The sequence below is a fragment of the Mobula birostris genome, chromosome 32, assembly GCF_030028105.1.
Source record: "Mobula birostris isolate sMobBir1 chromosome 32, sMobBir1.hap1, whole genome shotgun sequence".
In the NCBI taxonomy this organism is placed as follows: domain Eukaryota; kingdom Metazoa; phylum Chordata; class Chondrichthyes; order Myliobatiformes; family Myliobatidae; genus Mobula; species Mobula birostris.
Window position 1 is genome coordinate 26,335,318 of NC_092401.1, and position 24,878 is coordinate 26,360,195.

General features: G+C 42.9%; 1 long non-coding RNA gene across 1 annotated transcript in view; it reads left to right on the top strand.

Annotated features, from left to right (window-relative positions):
• Window positions 1-24,878, top strand: part of LOC140191144 (uncharacterized) — a 72,858-nt gene that overhangs the window by 21,472 nt on the left and 26,508 nt on the right. Inside the window, exons 2-3 of the long non-coding RNA XR_011883762.1 lie at window positions 2,380-2,519; window positions 14,019-14,094. This is a non-coding gene — a long non-coding RNA (uncharacterized lncRNA). The remainder of the gene's footprint in view (window positions 1-2,379; window positions 2,520-14,018; window positions 14,095-24,878) is intronic.

Here is a 24,878-nt window from a genome sequence, read left to right on the forward strand (position 1 = left end):
TAGAGGTTAGCATAATGCTACAGCAGCACCAGTAACCCGGGTTCAATTCTCTAATGAGTCTTTACATACCCCCCCACCCCTGTGACTATGTGCGATTCCACCCAGCTGCTCCAGTTTCTTCCCACATTTCAAAGGTGTACAGGTCAGCAGGCTAATTGGTCATATGCGCAACTGGGTAGAACAGACTCGCTGGGCCGAAAGGACCCGTTACATGCTCTATCACTAAATTAATTTTTTTTTAAAGAAACCAAGCGGTACTGCATGGTTCTACAACACAGTGGGCTGCAGGGCCTGTTCCTATACTCTTCGATGTTCTAGGCGTATAGAGTAATCTAGGAGATTACGTTCATTGTGAGGCAATGTTGCATCTCTCTAAACCCCTGGTTAGATGACACTTGGAGTCTTGTGTTCAGTTCCAGTCAGCTCATTATGTGGAAACTTTAGGGGGATTTGTCAGGATGCTCTTTGGACTAGTGAGCATGTCAGATGTTGACAGGCTCCTTTAAGGTTGTCAAGGCCTGGGGGAGGTAATGGGGACAACCTATTAAATGTTCCCAATGGTGTGCTTCTCAAACAGCCTCTGGCAACCAAGTCCAACTCCTGACCTCCACGTGCATTTAGCTTCTAAGCCCAGTAGACCCGTTCCTGCTGACAGGAGAAGGGGCAAAGGCGGATCACTGGCGCTTTAAAACCAGTCGCTTTGTGGGGATGGGGCTCATCAGCTGTGGTTGGCAGCTTATCTAGGAGAAGGAAAACTCTGATCTCAAACCTCCGCTGTTTTGTGGCTGGAGCCGCTCCTGGGGAAAGCTTCAGGAGTAAACCCCGAGGGAGGAATCTGAAGCTGGAGTCACTAAGCCAGTCTCAATGCTGACTGGCAACTCCTGTAACACCGCTGCTGCCAAACGGTATCACTCTTGTTGTTCCTTTGCATTCATCAGCTGTATGGAGAGGGGGCTTGCCACATGGGTAACAGCTTGCTCTCCAAGTTGTACTGCCCTTGCTCACGAACCATGTATACAGCTAGGACAAAATTTCCATGGTCCACCCCGGCCAGTGGAAGCTTTGTACATGTTGAAAGGTTGATCAAACTAGGGCTTTTCTCTTTGGGTAAAGGAGGACGAGAGGTTATTTGATAGAGGTGTATGAGATCAGAGACATTGGTCGAGTGGGTTGCCAGCTCCTTTTCCCCCAGGTCAGCAGGGCATAATTTTATGGTGATCAGAGGAGTGTGTATGGGTGATGTCAGAGTTAGGTTTTTTCACTCTTTGGATAAATTATAGAGGGATGTCAGCTATATGTCTTAGAGTCGTGGGTGTGTGGGACATGCTGGCAGGAGTGATACAGGCAGATACTTTAGGGACATTTAAGCAACTCGGATAAGCTGTGTGGGAGGGAGGGCTTAGATTGATCTTGAAATAGGTTAATAGGTCGGCAGAACATTGTGGGCTGAAGGGCCTGTACTATGTTGTAGTGTTTCATATTCTCTTGCTGTTAACTTTTAAGTTGCCTTCACTTTTTTTCCTGGTCAGGTGACCATGCTGAGGCTGTACTGTACTCCCCATTGGTGCCTCTGGATTTGTGGGTGTCCCGATGGGTACCCATGCCCACCATGCTCTGAGCTGCCGTGAGCAATGGAACATTAGCTCACTGAAACTCCATCCAGCTCACCCACTCTCTAGGCCACAGAGAAGGTGCAGGATTCTAGTGCAGTCTCTCTCCCCATGACTTAACTTTGAACCAGAGTCAGTTCACTGGCTTGCTGCTCAGGGCTGTGGTGATGTAGACCAATTTTCTTCACCCATCCATCAACTAGACATCCTTGCCCATTTATTTTTGAACTCTTGCTCATTCCAGAACTTAGTCACTCTATCTTTGGCCACGTTCCTAAATTCAGGAATTCCTGCACTAAACCTCTTTATCTTCCTCTGTGACATGCCTGCCTTTCAGACCCACCTCCTTTAACCAACTCAAGCAACTCAACAAATAAAGATTGAAGTCAACTTTAAAATAGTTTGTAGACCCAGGAAATTTATGCTTGTTCCTCTGATTCCTAAATTAAAGCATGCCAACCCATTAATAGTGTGATAAACACAACAAATAGTTCATAGTCCACTTGTCTCTTCGATCTGCCTCACAGCAAGCTTCACTCTTCAATGCTTAAAATGGGCTGGTTTGGTTAACCTCATTTAAGCACTGGCACTGTATTTATCCAGCCTATTATCAATAAAGTATAGAATAGGTCCCCTAACCAACTGGCCCTCAGACATTCTAACCTCAGATGATTAAAATGGTTTTTTAAAAGATTTGTAAAAATTTAAAAAGATTAACTTTGTCACATATCAATTGAAACACAGTGAAATGTGTCATTTGCATCAACAGCCAACTTGCTAACGATAACCCATATGTCTTTGGAATGTGGGAGGAAATTGGAGCACCCGGAGGAAACCAACACAGTTATGGGGAGAATGTTCAAAGTCTAGACAGACAACGGTGTGAATTAATCCCTGATGGCTGGCGCTGTAAGTGCCATTGTCTGTAAGATTACAATCTTAATTTATCACCTGAATTATCTCATATCTTCTGTGGCTTGAATTTGATAGTGTTTCTCTGGGCACCTGAATCTGCTTTGTGGTAATTGAGGTCTCGTAGCAAGGAATACAGAGCCACTATTTGCGACATTCTGTCTGAGATTGGCAGATTGGCATCTGCTGGCTTTAAGAAGTTTACCTTGCTCTAAAGTGTGCAGAATACCTCAGGTAAAAATGCATCTTCAAAAGGCAATGCCTCAAAAATGTGGTTTCCAGGACCCTCATCGCCCAGAGTATGCCCTCTTATCATTACTACCATCAGGGAAGATGTACAGGAGCCTGAAGGCACACACTCAACTTTTTAGGAACAGCATCTTTCCTTCTGCCATGAGATTATTGAATGGACAATGAACCACTATTAAAGTGCCTCTATTATTATTCGCTTTTTTGCAAAATTTATTTAATTTAATTTTTTATATTTCTTTTTGTGATTTACAGTTTTTTATGTATTGCATGGTACTGCTCGCACAAAGTAACAAATTTCATGACATACGCTGAGTGGCCACTTTATTAGATACACCTGTACACCTGCTCATTAATGGAAATATCTAATCAGCCAATCATCTGGCAGCAACTCAAATGTGTAACAGCATGTAGACATGGTCAAGAGGTTCAGTTGTTGTTCAGACCAAGCATCAGAATGGGGAAGAAAAAGGATCTAAGTGACTTTGACTGTGGGATGATTGTTGGTGCCAGATGGGGTGGTTTGAGTATCTCAGAAACTGCTGATCTTCTGGGATTTTCACATACAACAGTCTCTAATGTTGACAGAGAAAGGTGCGAGAAACAAAAATTCCAGTGTGTGGTAGTACTGTGGATGAAAATGCCTTGTTAATGTGAGTGATCTAGGAAGAACTAGTTCAAGCTGTGACAGTAATTCAAATAACTACATGTAATACCAATGTGCAGAAGAGCATCTCTGAATACAGAACTTGTTAAACCTTGAGGTGAATGGGTTACAGCTGCAAAAGACTACAAACATAAAGAAATACACTCAGTGGCCACTTTATTAGGTACCTCCTGTGTCTAATAAAGTGGCCACTGAGTTTATATATCTTACTGTAATTTATAGTACTTCTGTATTGCACTGCATTGCTGCTGTAAACCAATAAATTTCACAACAAATCTCAGTGATAACAAGCCTGATTCAGATTCATTTCTGAATCCTCCACATCTCTAATGGAGTTAAAGTAGCAAAGTGGATTCTGAAGGCAGATTTGGGAAAATGTTCCAGTCCCTAAGTCCCTGATCTTATTATTGCTGTAAACATTACAATTTTATTTTTATTTATTTTATGAAGTACAGTCTCCCAAAGTTCACAGCAAAGTTTGCTGTTGGACTGGTTAGAGAAGACGCAAAGCCAGAATGCCCTTGTGCCCATATTAAGTCAAGTCTGGAAGTATCTTCTTGTTTGTGGGCACAGACTGCTTGGTTTTGTTCGGTAGCAGACCTGGAGGGAAGAAAAGACTTGTTCCAACAGCATCGCTTCTTTCAGAGTTGATTGCATAACCAACCCATAAGTGAAGTGGCCTTAAACCTTTTGGAGGTAAATTAGGGTTATAAAACACACCAATATTTAGTTGAAATTATTGCCTTGGATCAGCAAACTATCTTGTTACGGGGAAGATTTGAAAAATAATTTTGCTTGAGGTAGGTGCTAGACAGATTTAAGACTCCCCTTGTTGGACAGACCTCAGGATCAGGTTAAAGATTAGCTTTATTTGTTACATGTACATCGAAACATACAGTGAAAGGCGTCATTTTGCATCAACAACCAACATAGTCCGAGGAATTACTGGGGGTGTGTCACATGCTTCCAGCGCCAACATGGCATGCCCACAAATTACTAATGTGATGTAAAGATCTGTGTGGATGGCATGCAGAACAAAGTTTTTCACTGTACCTCGGTACATGTGACAATAATTTACCAATTTACCCTCAACTACTTTGATTATAACCTTTCCCCGCTCCCTCCTCACCCCTGGTCAGTTGTAAGGACACTATTCCTTTGGTTATTTCCTATGTCCCTGCCACCTCTGTGTTCAAGACGAGGCCTTCCACTCTGGGACATTCAAAATGCCCTCTTTTTTTTAAGCGGACTGACCATTATCCCCCACAGTTGCTGCCTGACCTACTGAGTTCATCCAGCTCATTGTTGCTTGTGTTTATGAAAGCAGCTCAGTAATTGCCAGTCTTTTTTTTCTTTTTTTATTCTGTCTTTTCTCTTTCTTTCCTAATTTCTCTGTAGGCAAAATAAATGTGGACTATCACTGCACGTGGCCTAGATTAAGATGGGAGCAAAGATTGAACCCACAGTTTATCTTCTGAGTGCTGCCCCCTGATGTCAGTTCCTGTAACAACAGTTCTCAGTACCTTGGACTCGTGCACTGACACAGTCCAGTGTACCTTCAGATTCCTTAGATTTGCCGCATATACTGTATATTGAAACATGCAGTGAAATGTGTCCTTTGCATTAAATTGGCCAGGATTGTGCAGACCAATTTGCAAGTTTCACTGCGATTCCGCTGCCAACATAGTGCGTCCACTACTCACTAACTCTAACCGCGTGTCTCGGAATGTTGGAGGAAACCAGAGTACTGAGAGGAAACTCGCGCAGTCACGGGGAGAATGTACAAACTCCTTACAGACAGCAGTGGGAACTGAACCCAAAACACCGATCTTACAGCTGGTGCTGTGAAGCGTTCTGCTAACCAGTACGCTAGCATGAAGCATCCCAAAAAGATGCTGCAGTTCGCTAAACTAATGAGGAGGTAAAAGAAAAATAAGATTAAATAAAAATTAGATTTTTCACATCCTGTACTTAAGGCCATTTTATTTACCATACAGTTAATTTACGACAGAGTATTGAAACACCTTATAAAGGAACTTCAGTCATTATTTGTGAATTAAGATATCTTAAGAAGCAGCATTAACCCAATTAAAATAAACTTGCAACCTAGTTTGGATTATTCAAATTACGCAAGTCTTTGCCATGATTCACGTATGTCTAGAATTTTCCCTATTTACTAAAAAGAAATGTAATATATGACTGCAAATGTGAGAGAGATGAGACAAGCTCACAGAAATGGCTCACTGTGTAAACTTTATCTGACTAAAACATACCAAAAGGTTGGATCATCAAGATAACACACATAGCTTTAAATCTGTTCATAATCTTGCAGGCCCATGGGTCTTTCAATGAGGCAAAGATAAGGCTATAAAATATAGGAGCAGAATTAGGCCACTCAGCCCATCAAATTTGCTCTTCTATTCCATCATGGCTTCAGCCCCATTCACCTGCCTACTTCCTGTAACCCTTAATCAATCAAGAACCTGTCAATTTCTGCCCTAATTGCACCCAATGGCTTGGCCTCCACAGCCCTCTGGTGCAATGAATTCCACAGTCCCCACCCTTCAGCTGAAGAAATTCTTCCTCATTTCAGTTCGAAAGGAGTGTTCCCTTTATTCTGAAGCCATGCCTGCAGATCTCAAATGTGGATGATCTGGCCATAATCATATTTTTGATGGGACAGTAGAATTTGGCAGCAACTATTCAAAGTATCAGATTAGCTATTGAAAGCTCAGGGTATTGTTGGTGAATTTGTGTTCTTGTAATGCATTACCTGTTATCAGAGATTTATACTGGCTTAGTCACCTGAACTTACCCAAAATAACATTCAGAACCTGGTTCCAATTTGGAAAATCTCTATGTGCCTTTTGTTACTGAAGTAACAAGCCCATTGAACTGTCATCAATAAAATCTCTCTCCATCCTGGGTTACTTGGCCACAAAGTGTTACCTGTTGGAATGTTGCAGTTTAACCTCGCTCTACCACAATGCTCTGGGTATAGATAGATCTGTATGAACAGTATGCAAGGCAGGCTTTTCACCGCATCCTGCTACATGTGACAATAATAAACCAATTCCAATAGATAGAAACATGGAAGATCTACAGCATAATACAGGCCTTTTGGTCCACGATGCTATGCCGAACATGTACCTCAGAAATGACCTAGGGTTACCCATAGCCCTCTATTTTTGTAAGTTCCATGTACCTGTCCAGGAGTCTCTTAAAAGACTCTATCATATCCGCCTCCACCACCGTCACCAGCAGCTCATTCCACGCACAAACCAGCCTCTGAGTAAAGAAAAAGAAAAAAAACTTACCCCTGACATCTCCTCTGTACCTACTCCCAAACACCTTAAAACTGTGCCCTCTCATGTTAGCCATTTCAGCCCTGGGAAAAAGCCTCTGACTATCCGCACGATCAATGCCTCTCATCATCTTATACACCTCTATCAGGTCACCTCTCATCCTCCGTCGCTCCAAGGAGAAAAGGGCAAGTTCACTCAACCTATTCTCATAGGGCATGCTGCCTAATCCAGGCAACATCCTTGTAAATCTCATCTGCAACCTTTCTATGGTTTCCACATCCTTCCTGTAGTGAGGTGACCAGAACTGAGCACAGTACTCCAAGTGGGGTCTGACTGGGGTCCTATATAGCTGTAACGTTACCTCTCAGCTCTTGAACTCAATCCAGCAGCTTTGAGTGTCCTATGGACTCGGGCCCCAAGATCCCTCTGATCCTCCACACTGTCAAGAGTCTTACCATTAATACTATATTCTGCCATCATATTTGACCTACCAAAATGAACCACCTCACACTTATCTGGGTTGAATTCCATCTGCCACATCTCAGCCCAGTTTTGCATCCTATCAATGTCCCACCGTAACTTTATTGTCTCCTGACACTGCCCTTCCTCTGTAACTATAACACTTTATTCTACATTTTGTTGTTTTTCACTTTATACTACCTTGAGTATGGATGGCACACACTCTATCCCAGTATGTGTGACAATTGTACTGTGACAATATGGTTACATTAACAATATTACCAATCATCTCTCCAGTCTGAAGAAATGATGAGGGAAGCCCAGCAAGCTGTGATTATAAGACCGTTAGGCATAGGAGAAGAGTTAGGCCATTTGGCTGATTAAATCTGCTCTCCCATTCCATTGCGTCTGATTTATTATCCCCCTCAACTCCACTCTCTTGCCTTCTCCCCGTAACCTTTGACACCCTTACGAATCAAGAACTTATCAACCAACATTCCTTGGCCTCCAAGCCATCTATAGTAATGAATTCCACATATTCACCACTCTCTGGCTAAAGAATTTCCTCCTCATCTCTGTTCTAAAGGGACATCTTCTATTCTGAGGCTGTGCCCTGTGGTCCTGGACTCCCTCACTATAGGAAACATCCTCTCCATAACCAGTCTATCTACCCCAGGACACCACAGTGAATATGGTGTTTACCAGTGTTTCCATGAACAACACACTTGTTAACTGCAGAGTACCAGATGACTTTGTGATATTGACGTATTATGAACTTTCAGTCTCCTTTTTGCAGATGTCGTTTAAAAAGAAACACATTTGCTGAGTGGCTACAAAGGATGTTCAAATCTCTAAAGGTTAGCTCTGGATGTGATAATGCATCCAAGTCCAAGGATTTTTTTTTAACACATAAACTTACTGAGACCTGATAATGGGGCAGCCAAGAATAATATGTGCAGCCATTTCTTACCAAGAGCAGACTGAAGCTGTACGCAACCTGTCATAGCTCAGCACATTACATTCGGGCAGCACAGTAGTATAGCCATTAGTACAATTGCTTTACAGTGCCGGTGAACACTGATCGAGATTCCCGCTGCTGTCTGTAAGAAGTTTGTACGTTCTCCCTGTGACCATGTGGGTTTCCTCTGGATACTGTACTCCAGTTTTCTCCCACATTCCTTAGGTGTATGGTTTTGGGATAGTAAGTTGTGGGCATGCTTTGTTGGCACTGGAAGCTCGCCACTTGTGGGTTGCCTCCGGCACATTATCAGATTATGGTGGTTGCTGGGGGAGCGTTGGTGAAGATATTTACTGAATATCCTCTCCATGCCTCTTGTAACTTTATAAACTTCTATTGGTCTTTCCTCCGCTTTTGCCATTCCAGAGAAAGCGGTCCAGGATTGTCCAGCCTCTCTTTTTAGTGCATACCCTTCAATGGACAGTGCAGAGTTATTAGCAGAGGGGCATTTTATAGCCAGGCAGTTGGATGCGAAGATGGTGGTTTGGATGGATGGATGGACATTCAGATGCATCATCTCAGCTCAGTTGTTGGACGAGTTTAGTAGGCAGATTCTCCTGCACAGAATTTGTCTACTTTTCCCACCTCCTCAGGAAGAAAGCCAACATCATCAAGGACACCTCCCACCTTAGACATTGTCTCTTCTCACTCCTCCCAGTGGGCAGACAGTACATGAGCTTCAGGACATGTACCACCAGCTTCTACCCCACCATTATCAGACCCGTGAATAGACTTAGGGACAACAGAATTGCCAGGCAGAACTGGCAGAAACTCAATCTAACAGTAAAGTAGACTTCTTCAATTGAGCAGCCCAATCTATAAGAGGCACTGCTTTTTACTGGAATGAGACTTTTTGACAGAAATAGCAAATTTTTCAATACTTCCTGGTCTAGACTGGAAGTTTCATTCTAACCTGGCCCCACCTGGCAGATGAGATGAGATCAGCTGTTCTGGAATCAGCCCACTAACACCACTCTCCAGTATTAAGATGGTCCTCTCCAAGTCCAGTTTAAATTGGGGTAAGGTTTCATGTGACATTTGACTATGGCATAGAGAAAACTGGTATGGTTACCAGGTTAGATAGAGTAGACATGGGAAGGATGTTTCCTGTAGTGGTGAAGTCTAGGCAAGAGTGCACAGCCTCAGAATACAAGGATGTCCCTTTAGAGCAGATGAAGAGGAATTTCTTTAGCCAGAGAGTAGTGAATCTATGGAATATATTGCCACGGATAATTGTGGAGGCTAACTCATTGGGTGTATTTAAAGCAGAGGTCAGAGCTTCAAAGGTTATGTGGAGAAGGCAGGAGAAGGGGGTTTAGAGGGATAATAAATCAGCTGTGATGGAATGGGAAAGCAGAATCGATGGGCCAAAAGGCCTAATCTGTTCCTGTGCTTAATGGTTATGGATATGATTATTTTGCCAAGAATTTTTACTGTAAATTCAATTCATCATGAAGGACCCTTATCATTAATGACATGCCTCCTTCTCATTACTACCATCAAGCAGGAGGTACAGGAGTCTGAAGACACATATTCAACGTTATAGGTACAACTTCTGCTGCACCATCAGATTTCTGACTGGTCCATGAACACTGCCTCACATTTTGCTCTCTTTTTGTGGTATTTATTTTTTTAATATACACTGTATTGTAATTTGTAGTATTTTTAATGCACTACATTGTACAGCTACCACAAAGCAACATGGCAGTAATAGTAAACCTGATTCTGATTCCTTTAATAACTCACAAACGGTGAAATATCTGAACATGTCATGTCCTCTTAACAGAGGACACAGATGATGGTGTGACTTGTACTTAGTTGTCCTTGCAACTGTGTGGATTTCCTCCCATATTCCAAAGACGCAAGTTTAGAAGTCACGAGGCAAGCTATGTTGGAACTGGAGGCTTGTCAGCACTTGCTGCACCTGGTGCAACCTTGGTCTGTGTTCTCATTGATGCAAGTGACACATTTCACTCTACGTGTGACAAATAAAGCTAATCTTTAATGAAACTCATCTTCATACATTAACGATAAGCCTGTGGTTTGAATGGCAGACAATCAAAACATGCAAGGTCTATTGTTGAGAAAAAATTGTGCACTTTGTATAAGCAGAGATTCATATTTATCTCTATCCCCTCTTCAGGTCATCTCAAGGGTCATTTTATATTAAAGTTTCAAATTGCGTTTATTATCAACGAATGAACAAATTATACAGTCTTGAGATTTGTTTGCTTGCAGGCCGTTACTCAGATATCATTGCTCAGACATAGACACTGCTTTAAGTGTTGACTTGCCCCAGGAGTGACTCGCCACCCTCTGGTTTGGAAGATGATTGGTTGACCTGAGCAGGACTGAGGGAGCCCCGTTTTGGTCCCAGTGCTGAGCTTTGGCCGAGATGTTCAAACTATTCCATTGAATATCTGAAGCAGCAACGATGGGCCAGTCCTGCACTTACACCCCTGTTTAGACCCCACTAGTTAAGAGTGAGTCACAAGGGCTCGTGAAACATCAGCGGCCACATTTAAAAAGCTTTCCATTTTCTGTAAAAACCCTTGTGGATAAGAAGATGCTGTAGAAATACTAGTTTGTTCATTTTTGTTCAGGAAGAAGTGTTGCCAGCAAGACCAGAATATATCGCCCATCTTGAGTTAGCCCTGAGCTATCCTCCCCCTCATGAAGCTGCTCCCACAGTGCAGTTGGGAAGGGAGTCCCAGGGTTCAGGACGTGTGACGATGAAAGAACCATGACACATTTCCAGTTGGGATGGTGCCTGACTTGAAGAGCCTGCAAGTGGCGGTGTACCATGCACCCAAAACTTTAGTTTTTCTTGTTTGAAGAGATTGCAGGTTTGGGAAAGTTGAAATCAACACTGAGTTTCCTGTTCATACTTGTGATTATAAGTTAAACATAAATTATATACAATTTTTAAAGAAAGAAGTAGAATAGAAGGAAACAGTCCATTTTAATGCAAGGTGATCATAGTGTTGATAAACTATTGTGATTGGGGTTTTGTCGGTTCATGAACTGAAGAGTTGAAGGGAAGTAGTTGTTTTAAAACTTGTTGCTGTCAGACTTCAGGCTTCTGTACTTCCCACACCATGGAGGCTGCCAGAAGATGGCGTGGCCTGGATGGTGGGGATGTCTAATGGATGTTGCCTTCTTGAGGCAGTCGGTCTTGCAGATACTACCAGTGGTGGGAAGAAATGTGCCAGTAAAGTATTAGACTGAGTTCACTAGCCTCTGCAGCTTCTTACCTGCCTCCATATTCTAATTGCTGCACTAGACCATGATACGATCAGCTATTAGTGTCAGACATGTGATAGATAGTACACACCACACATATTGGTGATGGTGGGAAGCTGTGTGGTGAATGAGATACCAATTAATCAGGCTGCTTTGTCCTAGATTATTTAAAATAGATCCTAAAACTCGATTTCACTTGTGGTACATTCTTTACTAAGTGCCCAATTCTTCTCCAACCATTCACAAACTCTCTGTTACCAGGTTAGGCCTTGCTCACTCCTGACCAGCCAGTGGCTTAAAATGCAGTCGGTCAAAATATGCAAGGACTGTTAGAACATAGAGTAAACAGTGCTGGCCCTTTGGTGCACGATGTTGTGCTGACCTTTCAGCTTACCTTAACCATTCTCTCCTACATAACCTTTCTTTCATCACCTACTTCTCAGGATCTCTTAAATCTCTCAAATATATCTGTCTCTACCACTATCCGTGGCAGCTCATTCCACGCAACCACCAGTCTATTTATATTAAAAAAAAATACCTCTGACATATTCCCTATACTTTCTTCCAATCACCTTATAATTATGCCTGCTCTGTTGGCAGATATAAAATCAAGCTGATCTGTTTATCCAAATAACACTTACAGTATTCTCAAACCTTCTCATTTACTTGAATACTGGTTCCCAAGTTTAATTTTCCCATGGTTCAAGTAAGTACTTCAAAAAGTCTAGAAATAAAGTTGTTTCCTTCTATAATGGGAACATCACTTCCCGTTTAAGCATTTGTTATGGCTCTTTGAAAGCCCAGAGTAATTTCCTGTTCAGTTCTGGATGGTATAAAATGGTAAAGGGCAGAGTTTGTTCTAGATGTGTGCACATGCTGCTCACAAAATAAACACGAATTTGGACTGTAGCTACTCTAAATAAAGTTGTAGAACTTCACTGAGGAAGGGAGGCTGGAAAATAAGCTATCTTGTGTTACTCTGAAGGCAGTCACTATTATTGCTGCAAAATACATTTAGTGGCTACTTGAGGCTCACCTCTCCTTAGTTAAACTTCAGATTTTGAATTTGTATCTTCATGACGTTGACTGTGGAACGATTGTTTGATTATCTCAGAAACCGCTGATCTCCTGGCATTTTCATGTATAATAGTCTCTTGGGATTACAGAGAATGGTGCAGAAACAAAAAACAACCAGTGAGCAGCAGTTCTGGGGACAAAAAATGCGTTGTTAATGAGAGGGGTCAGAGGAGAACGGCCAGACTGGTTCAGGCTGACAGGAAGGTGACAGTGACTCAAATAATCATGCATTAGAATCAGAAACAGGTTTAATATCATTGGCATATGTCATGAAATGTGTTGTTTTGCAGCAGAACATTAAAATATGTAATTTTAAAAACTATAAATTACAATTAGTATATTAAAAATTAAATTATATAAATAATGCAAAAAGAGAGGATAAATTAGTGAGCTGGTGTTCATGGATTCAATGCCCATTCAGAAATCGGATGGCAGAGGGGAAGAAGCTGTTTCTGAAATGTTAAGTGGTATCTTCAGGCTCCACCACCACCTTGAAGTTAGAAATGAGAAGAGGGCATGTCCTGGGTGATGAGGGTCCTTAATGATGGATGCCGCTTATTTGAGGCATCGCCTAGTGCTGGCTGTGTTTACAACTTTCTGCAGCTTTTTCTGATCCTGTGCAATGGCCCCTCCATACCAGACAGTGATGCAAACAGTTAGAGTATGCTCCATGGTACATCTGTAGAAATTTGCCAGTGTCTTTAGTGACAGACGTACCAAGTCTCCTCAAATCCCTCATGAAATATAGTTATTATCATATTTATAATTGCATCAATATGTTGGGTCCAGGATAGATTTTAAGAGATGTTGACATCGAGGATCTTAAAGCTGCTCACCCTTTCCATTTCCCTGATCCCTCAACGATGACTGGTGTGTGCTCCCTCGACTTCTCCTGAAGTCCACAATCAATTCCTTGCACTCAACACAATTCAGCCAGCTGTCTCTTTTGATCCAGTATGCCTCCTTGTCACCACCTGAAATTCTGCCAAGAATAGCTGTGTCATTGGCAGATTTATAGATGACATTTGAGTTATGCCTTCTCACACAGTCATTGGCATGGAGAGAGCAGAACAGTGGGCTAAGCATGGATGGCTGAGGTGCACCAGTGTTGATTGTCAGTGCAGAGGAGATGTTATCTGCTCTGACTGTGGTCTCCTGGTGAGGAAGTCAAGGATTAAATTGCAGAGGGAGATACAAAGGCCCAGGTTTTGGAGTATTAGAACTGGGGGCATGATTGTGTTGAAGAGCATCTCTGAATGTATGACAAGTCAAACCTTGAAGTGGATGGGTTCTAACAGCAGAAGGCCATGAAAATACACTCACTGGCCACTTTATTAGGTACAGTTGATAAAGGGACCACTGAGTGTAGATCACAGCAACTAAGCAGGACCTATATCTTACTGAGTCCACAGTGACGATGAATGGCCAGATCTTACATTAATTCTTCTCAAACTGCCCATATTTTCATCTACCCCCAGAAGCAGCGACGGAGTGAACAGTCAGCACCTTTTCCCCGGGGCAGCAGTGACCTACGCCAGTGGACCTCCACTTAAGGTGAGTGGAGGGGGTTGTCAGAGGTAGACTTTTTCTCACAGAGTGGTGATTGTGTGGAATGCACTCCAGGGATGGTGATAGAGGCTAATAAATTTGGGATGTTTAAGTTACTTAGTAGATAGGTATACTGATGATAGAAAAATGGAGTACTATGTGGGAGGGAGCGGTTAGATTGATCACGGAATTGGTTTATATTGGCTAGCATAACAATGAGGCTGGAGGACCCACACAGAGCATTACTGTTTTATGATAATACTGTCTAGTGAACCCGATTCTGACTGTATTAACTCTCCCCGAGACTGTAGACCCCATTCACTCATCAATGTTGTGGGGAATATTGCCTAGAGAATTTTTTGGTCTCCCTTGATGAAAGAGTCATGGGGTCCTTCACATCCACCCAACCGGATATCTGGGACCTCAGATTAGTACCTTCAAGCTTTGGCCTTTCCAGCATTACGTTGTCCTTGAGTGGCCCAGATGGATGGTCTCAAGCCAAGCAGAAGCATCAACTTTCCATTTCCATTTGGAAGCTGTTCCAGAGGTTAAAGACAGAGTCAAGTAAACTATTGCTGATAGGGATCTTCTGAGAACTTGGACCATAACACCTTAGGAACAGAATTAATACTATCTAATCTGTTTTGCCATTAAATTTTTAAAACCTTATTCTCTCCCCTTCTCCCCATAACCCTTAACCTTCTTACCAAGAGCTTATCAATCTCTGCCTTAAATCCACCCAATAACTTGGTCTCCACAGCCCTCTATAACAATGAATTCCACAGACTGGCCACCGTTGCCTCCCCTTCTACCTTTAATCTGAGGCTGGGCCCACAGATCCTAGGTCCTCTTACTAATGGAAGCCTTCTCTCCATGTCCACTCCATATCCAGGCATTTCAGTATCAGGTAGGTTTCAATGAGATCCCCACTTCGTCCGTCTAAACAAGCCAAGAGACATCAAATACTGCTCATACATTATGCCTTTCATTCCTGGGATCATTCTTGTGAACCTTCTCTGGACGGTCTCCAGGGCCAGCACATCTTTCCTTGGATGTGGAGCCCAAAATTGCTCACCGCACTCCAAATGCCATCTGATTAATGCCTTATAAAGAAAAATCTGAGAGTGGACAGAAGAGAGAATTAGAGTAACACAGAGATTCTGGAGAGTTGGCAAAAATTTAATTTCAACACAGCAGCAAGACTGCACAAAATCAACAGTGAATGTTATGAAGATTTTTTAAAAAGTCAATGGCCAGGTGACCAACACAGGTCCAAAACTTTCAAAAATAGAGATTCAGGTCAGAACTTTTAAATGAAATGATCCCTGACTCTCCAAGAATAATTGGCTTGTGAATCGTGTGTGACAGGACCCAACATTAAATTGCCACATGTATTTTGTGTACATAGTAACCTGGTTACCCAGACAACATGGTAAAGAGAAAATATTTTCTTAGTGTCAGTGAGGGTCTGACCGATTTCTGTGCCAGTTACTCCCCTGGCTTCCTCCAGAAAGAATTTCTTTCAGACACGAGTAGGATTTTCCAACAGAAGGCTTGTGGAGTTTTTTTTTCTCATAGCAGGCATCTCATTTCAGAGAAATAGAGAAAAAAAACGAATACAAGCAAGGTGCCCACAGACAGCTCACGCCATGATGCATTTCCCTTAATGTGCTGATCACTCAAGTTGTTTATAGCGTAACCCACACACAATAAGTCTACCCATCTGCGCTGCAGAAGCGTTGTAGAAAGTAAGAATAATTGTTCAAACCTGATCCACCATTTATCAAGATGATCACCTCAGCTCCGTTTTCTTCCAGATATCCCTTAATATCCAGAAATACACTGAATGGCGGCCCATGGCCTCCTCTACTATACTGATGTGGAGCAACACTGCATATTCCTATTGGGTAGCCGGCAGCCTGACGGCATGAACATCGATTTCTCTAACCTCTAGGAATTTCTCCTCTCCTCTCCATTCCCTCTTTTCCCATTTGCCAACTATTCCCTTGAAGCTGCGCGTGTGCACAGCCACACAATAACTGGAACGCTGCCGTGCGCACAGAGTTTGTTGCCGCACAGCTGGAATTTTTTTTTGCATTTAAACATTTGAAGTGCTGCACAGTTTACGGGCCATATTTCCTGCTCAGAGCAATGGTTGGTTCATGCAGCTGTTTTAAAAAAAATAATAGACGTAACATCGACTTCCCTCTTAACTGTTCTCTTCTGCTCACTTGCCCATCACCTCCCTCCTCTATCCTCCTCCTTCCCTTTCTCCTGTGGTCCTCTCTCCTCTCCTATCACACTCCTCTTCATCTCTTTACCTTTTCCATCTACCCTTCTTACTTAATATCCCTTCTGCATCCATCACCTTCCCCTCACCTGGTTTCACCTGCCACCTACCAATCTGGACCCCTGCCCTCTCTCCACCTTCCTATTCTGGCTGTTCCCCCGTTTCTCTCCAGTTGTGATGAAGGGTCTTGGCCCGAAATGCAGGCTCTTTATTCCCCTCCATGGATGCTGCCTGACCTGCTGAGTTCCTCCAGCATTTTGTGGGTTGCATATACTGAATGACAAACACAAGAGATTCTGCAGATGCTGGAAATCCAGAGTAACACACCCAAAATGCTGGAGGAACGCAGCAGGTCGGGCTGGAAAAATAAATACTGTGCATTCCTTTCCTCAAGTGCTGCCTGACCTACTGAGTTCCTCCAGCATTTTGTATTTGTTACAATCCATTGAAAGGACTCAAGAGTCTAAATCTCCCATCTCTCCTGGGCAGAGAATTCCAGATTCAATTCCCTCTGAGCAGTATTATTTTTTCTAAATGGCAGATCCCTTAAGTAATGCTGAGGCTGTGTAAGACATTGGTCAGACAGCACTTGGATTACTGTGAACAGCTTTGGGCCCCTTAAGACAATGATTCCAGGAATGCAAGGCTAAAACTAAGAGGAACATTTGATGGCTCTGGGCCTATGCTCACCGGAGTCTAGAAGAATAAGGGGGTGGTGGGGGGATCTCATTGAAACCTATTGAATAATCTCGATCAAGGGTTCCCAAACTTTGTTATGCCATGGACACCTACCATTAACCAAGGGGGTCCATGGACCCCGGGTTGGTAACCCTGGCATAGGTAGAGTGGATGTGGAGAGGATGATCCTATAGTTGGAGGGTCTGGGACCAGGGGACACGGCCTCAGAATAGAAGGATGTCCCTTTAGAACAGAGATGAGGAGGAATTTCTTAGCCAGAGGTTGGTGAATCTGTGAAATTCATTGCCATAGACAACTGTGGAAGCCAATTCATTCGGTATATCAGACATCCCACCTCTCCCGGAAGATCCGGGAGTCTCCCGCATGTCAATAGTGGCTCCCTGACACCCGGAAATTATATGCAATACCCCAGAAATAGATTTTTTTGAGAGGGAGAGGGATAGCGAGCATCCTGATTGGTCTCTCTTTGTGCTAAGAGTGGTCCCCAACCACCGGGCCGTGAGGAAACAATATGATTTGGTGATATGAAACGATATGAGTCATTTGCACCTTTCCTCATTCCCTGTCACGCACTGTTGAATTTGAACGCACGCGAGGTCATTATGCACGCGTCATCCATGTCAGCGCGGGAAGAATATCAACTCCTCGAGCTTGTAAATGACGGCGGGCTGAAAAGTATGTTTGACATAACATCTCTGCTGGCATTCTGGATCAAAGTCAAGGCTAAATATCCTGAGGTAGCCACGAAAGCACTGAAAACGTTGCTTCCATTTCCAACATCATATTGCTGCGAAGTGGAATTTTCTGCAATGAATGCAACAAAAACTAATTTGCAGAATAGACTGGATATAAGGAACCCCCTTCAATTATCGCTGTCTCCCATCACCCCTCGATAGGACCGTCTTGTTGCAGGAAAACAAGCCCAGGGCTCGCACTGATGTGTTGCAATGAGTTTATATGTTCATGCGGGGAAAATATGCGCTGTGTGTTTAATATCCAAACGTTACTTAAAATGTTATGATGCTATTGACTTATCACCTATATTCCAGTCGTGATTAACACCCCGCCCCCCCCCCCCCCCCGCCCCTGGTCGGCCGGTCCGCAAGAATATCGTCAACATTAAACCGGTCTGCGGTTATCAGTTTTCTCTGTGGCCGGGCTTTACGGTCGACCTCAAAAATAATGACAGTGTTGCTCGCTGCACTGTTTGCAACAGTGACTTTTCTATTGCCCATGGTGGGTTAAAATGTAAAAGACGTGTTGAGGTGAGTTTAACGGGTGTCATTACAGCATAGCTAACGTTATTTAAACTAGCTGGCTGGCTGCTAAGGAGCTGCTCTATTGATGTCCTACGTGATGAGGCCAAACTCCCTGTAGACTTGCTTAAAGTTGTAATAGAATAAACATGATAATATAATATAAGTACATATTTTAATATCCCATTTTCTGCATATACCCAACTTGGTTTACAGATTAGACAAAATCACTAAACAAAGTATTACATACACCCTTGGAAGTCGACAGGCGAGGGGTGGGGGCGGTATATGATGTTGCGGGGGAGGTGGGGGTGCTACCTCCCTGAAATGAGTTTTTGCAGGGTGGGATGTCTGGGTATATTTAAAGCAAAGGTTGATACTTTCTTAATTACTAAGGGCATCAAAAGTTACAGGGAGAAGACAGGCGAATGGGATTGAGAGGGGTAACATACTGAATGATGAAATGGCAGAGGAGGCTCGATGGGCCGAATGGTCTAATTCCGCTCCCGTGCCTCATGATCTTGTCCCGCGACAACAGTTTTCTGGATCTGAAATCTTCCTTGGGTCTGTGTGTGAGGAGAATCAGAGCTCTCTTTACAACTGGTCCCACCACCCACCCTGCTATCCCACCCGCCACCATTTTAATGGGAATGAAATTCATGTTACATTCTCACTTCCCATTAGAATTGGATATGGTAGCATTGCGCTTGGGTTACTGGATTAGTAGTCAGAGATCTGGACCATTGACGCAAGTTCCAATCCCATCACAGATGCTGGCGAAATTGAATTCAAGCAGTACGCATGTCTGGAAATTGAAGAAGCCGTGTTGGTATTGTTAACCATGAAAGCACTGAACCGACAAAAAAGCAATTACTGAGTAATGTCCATCAGACAGAGGATTCGGCCATTCGGCCCATTGAGTCTGCTAACCTCATCTGTGTTATGCGCTGTTGTGTAGCATAAACGTCTATGAACAACACACACAATATGCTGGAATAACTCAACAGGTCAGTCAGCATCAATGGAGAGGAATAAGCTGTCACAGTTCCACAGAACAGGACATTATAATACTGTATTGGCCATGATGTTGTATCAACCTTTTAACGTAAAAGATAGCCTTCCATTTTTCTATTATCTATGTACCTAACTAAGTCTCTTAAAGCACCTAATGTATCTATCTCTATCACCACCCAGAAGGGTGTTCCACACACCGACCGTTCTCTGTGTTTTAAAAAAAATCCCTACCTGACATTCCACCCCCCCACCCATACTTTCCTCCAATCACCTTAAAATTATGCTCCCTTGTATTAGCCATTTCTGCCCTGGGAAAAAGTCTCTGGGTGTCCATTCAGTCTATGCCTGTTATCATCTTGCACACCTCTATCAAGTCACCTCGCATGCTTTCTCACTGCAAAAGGCCAAGACCCTTCATCAAGACTCAAATTATTTATGAACATCTATGATTTGATTTGTATCTTGCTTGTACAGGTACGCCTCCACTGGGGGTGGGTACGATGACCAGAAACAGACACAAGCAGCAAAGCCTTTCATAAAGTAATTCCAACTCTTAAAGCATCTCTACCATTGTAACTTCAAGATGAGCATAAGAATGCAGCCATGGTGATAACTTCTGTAGCAATCAGCATCTTTTGAAAGGAGTTGTTGTGTTGCTACTAAAGTACGGAATATAAAGCGTATGATATTTTTATTCCATTACTAAAGCTGGAGTTTTGGCAACTACAACACATTCTTCTGTCTGTTAGCTCCACTTCCTTACAAATTGGCTCCTAATTTCAGAGAAGCCATCTGTGATGTGGGAGACAGCAGCTGGGGAGGGAGTGAAGGAGACAACGGAATCTCCTTCATTTCTGATTTGAAGTAGGACGCAAAAATATGGGACAGTAAATCAATTTGCTAGAGTTAGAATTAGAGACTGATCTGCTCTCGAGTTCGTGCTCCTGTTACCATGCTGTAGTCCAAAAGGAGACTATTCAGGCCCCTGAGTCCGTGCTAACTCCTGAGAAAATAATCCCAATGCCATGCTCTCATACTTCCTCTTCCTCTGTGCAAATTGTTCTCTCAAATGCTTGCCTAATTCTCTTTCAAAGACACAGATTACACCTTTGCTCTGTCCATACAAGCATGAAATTTGTCTTTTTTTGTGCAGCAATACAGTGCACACACAAAATATACTATAAATTACAATGAGAAATGTATATCTGTGCACTATATGAGATAGAGTATGTACATACATATTGCAAAAAAGGTAGTGCAAAAATAGTGAGGTAGTGCTGCTGGGGTTGATTGTCCGTTCAGCAATCAGATAACCAAGGGGAGTAAGCCGTTCCTGAAATATTGAGAGTGTGTCGTCAGTCTCCTGTACCTCCTCCCTGATGGAAGCAATGAGAAGAGAGCGTGTCCTGGGCGCTGGGGTTCTTAATGATGGATATCACCTTTTTGAGAATTGCCTTTTGAAGATACCCTCAATGCTGGGAAGGCGCATGCCCATGACAGACCTGGCTGAATTTACAACCCTCTGCAGAATTTTCCGATCCTGTGCAGCGGCCCTCCCCGTACCAGACGGTATTACAACCAGATGGAATGCTTTCTATAGTACATCTGTAGAAATCTGAATATCTGCTTAGGCCGGCAGTGTCATCAGAAACCAATCAGCACCACAATGGGTTAAAAGCTGTCATAGACGTGTGTATCCCCCCACAATATCATTCAAAGTCTTCCCAACCAGATACCCTGGATGAACCATGAGACTGGAATTTGCTGAGGGCCAGATCAGTGGCGATCAGGTCTGGTGATCAAGTGACATGCGAGAGGTGCCGGTACGATCTCCAGAAAGCCATCTTCCATGTGAAGTGGCAATTCAGGACCAAACTTGAATCATGCAAGAATGCTGGACAGCTGTGGCAGAGTGAAACCGAGCGACATACAATAGGTGACAACAAGGCTTCACTCCCAAATGCCTTCTTATGCTCACTTTGACCGTTAAAACATGAAGGCACCTTCGCGGACTCTCACAGTTCTCAATGACCCTGTGACTTCAGTCACTGAGGCTGACGTGAGAGCATCCTTCATGAGTGGAACAAAAGGAAAGTATTTGGCCCAGGTGGGTACCTCGCCAAGTACTAAGGACCTGTGCTGATAAGCTGGCCGGAGTGTTCCCCAGCATCTTTAACTTCCTGCTTCAGCAGTCGGAGGTATTCACCTGCTTCAAGCAGGCTTCATTATAGAGGTACCTACAAAGAACAGGGTCACCTGCCTCAATGATTATCGTGCACTAGCACTTACATCTACTGGGATGAAGTACTTTGAGAGTTTGGTGATGAACTCCCGCCTAAGAAGCAACTTGGATCCACTCCAACGTGCCTACTGTCACAACAGGTCAACAGCAGATGCTGTTTCATTGGTTCTTCGCAGAACCCTGGAGCATCCAAACAGTAAAGATGCATACATCAGGATGCTCTTTATCGACTACAGATTGACATTCAATACAGTACTATCATCAGCTCAAAAACTAATCAATAAGCTTCAAGAAAATGAATTTCAAAGTTGTGCATGGTGACATAAATGTACTCTGATAATCAATTTTCTTTGAACTTTGCTAATCTTTGAGCTTTGTTAAGAGAAAGACAATCTTTTCCACGGCCCTGACTAATGTTTAAGAACTTTATTTGGTGACAGCTCTATTGCTCTTAGCGAGAGAAAATTGGTTGCCACTGTTACTGCATTACTGTTCAAGAATAATGCGCTAAGTTTGTTGTGCTTTTGGGTGACGATGGACCAATGGGAAATAATCTCAGGGCATAAAACTGACAAAGCAATCCTCATGGAGGGATCAAAAGTGCAGAGTGAGCAATTTCAAGCTCCTGGGTGCCAATATCTCCGAGGACTTAACCTGAACGCTACATACTGATACAGCTATAAAGAAGGCAAGACAGTGGCTATATTTCATTTGGAATCTGAGGAAATTTGGTTTGTCAAGTAAAGCGCTTAAAATACTACAGATGTACTGTGGACAGCATTCTGACTGGCTGCATCACCGTCTAGTATGGGAAGCGGGGACTACTGCACAAGATCAAATTAAGTTGCAGAAATGTGTAAATTAGTCAGCTAGCCTCTGTTGTATCCAAGACAACCTCACGGAGCGGTGCCTTAGTAATGTGCTGTCTATTACTAAGTACCTCCACAACCCAGGACATGTCTTCTTTACATTGTTACCATTGGGAAGGAGGTAAAGAAGCCTGAGACACACTCAACGATTCAAGAACAGCTTCTTCCCTTCTGCCATCCGATTTCTAAATGGACATTGCACCATGAACACCTCCTGACTACTTTTATTTCTGTTTTTTAACACTAATTTTGAACTGAACTGTTTAATAGACATATACTTTCTGTAATTGAGTCTTTTTTCTATATTTATTTATCATGTATTTAATTGTACTGCTACCTTAAAGTTAACAAATTTTACGACATATGCCTGTGGTATTAAACCTGATTCTAATTCTGACCGAGAGTTGAGGAAAGTGTAATCCAAATCACCATGCTTGGAACTTGTGAGATCTTTCAATGAGGACATCTGTATAAGGGCAAATGCAATCCTACTAACCTTCATCACTGTTGTCAGTCACATTTAGTTCTACAGAGAATTAGTGTTAGAGATTTCCAGATATGGGCTTTTGGCTTCTTTTCTTGGGAGAGGCTGCATTATGGAGGTCAGGAAAACAAACAATCTGAGAGTTGGTGAGCGCGAGATTCTGTGGACGCTTGAGATCTTAAGCAACGCACACAGACTGTGGGAGGAACTCAACAAGTCAGGCAGCATCCATGGAAGGGGATAAATTTCCTTTCCAGTCATGTTGTAGGGTCTCAGCCTGAAACATCAACTTAACAATATGAGGCAGAGATTGAGTGGATAGCCAGAGACTTCCTCAGGGTGGAAATGGCTAATACCAGGGTGCAGCAGTTTAAGGTGATTGTATTTTCATACAGAGTGGTGGTTGCAGCCCTCCATTTTCCTATCATCCATGTGCCTATCTAAGAGTATCTTAAATCTCCTGAATGTATCTACCTCCACCTCCATGAATTCCATGTACCCACCACTCTCTGTGTAAAAATACTTAACTCTACATCCTCCCTATACTTTCTTCCAATCACTTTAAAATTATGTCCCCTCGTATTAGAGATTTCTGCCCTGGGAAAATGTTTTTTAGTTGTCCACTCAGTCTATGCCTCTTATCATCTTGTGCACCTCTATCAAGTCACCTCTCATCCTCCTTTGCTCCATACAGAAAAGTTCTAGCTCACTCAACCTATCCTCATAAGATTTGCTGTCCAATCCAGACAGAATCCTGGTAATTCTCCTCTGTACCTTCTCTAAAGATTCCACATCCTCCTTATAATGAGGCGACCAGAACTGATCACAATATTCCAAGTATGGGTCTAATGAGAGTTTTTGGAGCTAATGAAAAATAATATAGACATGGGAAAAACAAGCCCTGGGACATTCCTTCGAAGGAAATTCCACATGGTTTCCTGACAATCGTCATCCTTCAAGCAGCATCAGTAAAAAAGGTGATCACAATGCTGTCCATTAGAACTTGCTGAGTTCCCTCCATGACAACAGTGACCAGGCGGGGTGCCACAGTATTATAGCGGTTAGCGCAATGCTGTTACAGTTCGGGGAGATTTCAGAGTTCAACTCTGGCATGCGCCGTAAACAGTTTGTATGTTCCTCCCTGTGAACGCATGGGATTCCTCCAGGTGCTCCGGTTTCCTTCAGTCCAAAGATGTACCGGTTAGTAGGTTAGTTGGTCATTGGAAATTGTCCTGTGGTTAGGCTAGGGTTAAATCAGTGGGTTGCTGGGGGATATGGCTCACTGGGCCAGAAGAGCCTGTTCTGAGATGTATCTCTAAATTTAAAAAAATATATAAATTGACATCAAAGAGTATTTCTCTGGCTTTAAAGCACATTTGGATTACTTTAAATTATAAAGGGCACCATTATCATACAGCCTTTACCCCTAATGGCTTTACCTCCAGTGAACTGAATAACAGTGGAATTGGATCCAGAGGCACGGACAAGCACTCTCCATACCTAACGCCATCTATTATGAAGTTCAAAGTAAATTTCTTATCAAACTATGCGTGTTTCCAGATGCTGCCTTGAAATTCATTTTATTGCAGGCATTCACCGTAAAACAAAAGATAATAAAATCAGTGAAAAACTACACAGAAAGATTGGAAAAGCAGCCAATATGCAAAAGACAAACTGTATTACTAAGTAAATAAATATTGAGAACATGAGTTGCAGAGGCCTTGTAGATTGTGGAATCAGTTCACCGTTGAGGTGAATGAAGCTATCTATGCTTGTTCAGGAGCCTGATGGTTAAAGGATAATAACCGTTTCTTAACCTGGTGTTGTGGGACCTGAGGCTCCTGTATCTCTTTCCTTATGGCAGCAGTGAGAAGAGAGCATGGCCTGGATGGTGGGGGTTCTTGGTAATGGATGGTGCTTTCCTGAGGCAGAGTTC